Below are 716 nucleotides of genomic sequence, written 5' to 3'. Positions count from 1 at the left end.
TTAGCAAATGGCTGCAATATAACAAAGAGTGAAAAATTTAAGGGGGTCTGAATACTTTCCGTACCCACTGTATAACTGTAACTTGAATATGTTTTGGTCAACAGCTAAAATAACAAAAATTGTGCCTGCGTCCAAATATATATGGACCTAACTGTATATACACACACACATACATATCTATATATATATATCTCTTTGATAGGGAGGTAGCACTTTATTTATACATGGTAAAGTTTAACAAAGTTTGAAGAACTGGTAATTCTTGTGTAATGTTTATGTAAAATGGTGCACTTTATTTTACAGTCCTATTTCCATATACTTACTATGTACGTACTGGTGAATGTACCTATTAGTTAATGTACATAATAACTCAAGTTGGGGGGTATAAACATGGACCAAGGTACTTATTGAGTAATTGATCGTAGGTGCCATTGCATTTTGGAACTTTGGAAGTTTGTTGGGAACACGGCAGTAACTGTGCAGCACTGCATAGTGTTAATACTTAGCAGGCACAATCCTTTTTAATAGGGATTTAGACACATGACAATCAGGAGTTGCAAGTGCAAATATGAGTCTGGTAGCTACTGCATAATTCCAAAAAAATAAAATTATTAGGAATGTACGTCATCAAAAATGTCCAGAAATCCCTATTGGACCAATTAGTTAAAGGTGGGGTAAGCGATTTTTCAAAAACGCTTTAGAAAACTGATTCGGGC

Source organism: Sinocyclocheilus anshuiensis, unplaced genomic scaffold (genome assembly GCF_001515605.1).
Source record: "Sinocyclocheilus anshuiensis isolate Anshui unplaced genomic scaffold, SAMN03320099.WGS_v1.1 scaffold438, whole genome shotgun sequence".
Taxonomy (NCBI): Eukaryota; Metazoa; Chordata; class Actinopteri; order Cypriniformes; family Cyprinidae; genus Sinocyclocheilus; species Sinocyclocheilus anshuiensis.
Note: the sequence above shows the minus strand (reverse complement) of the source record.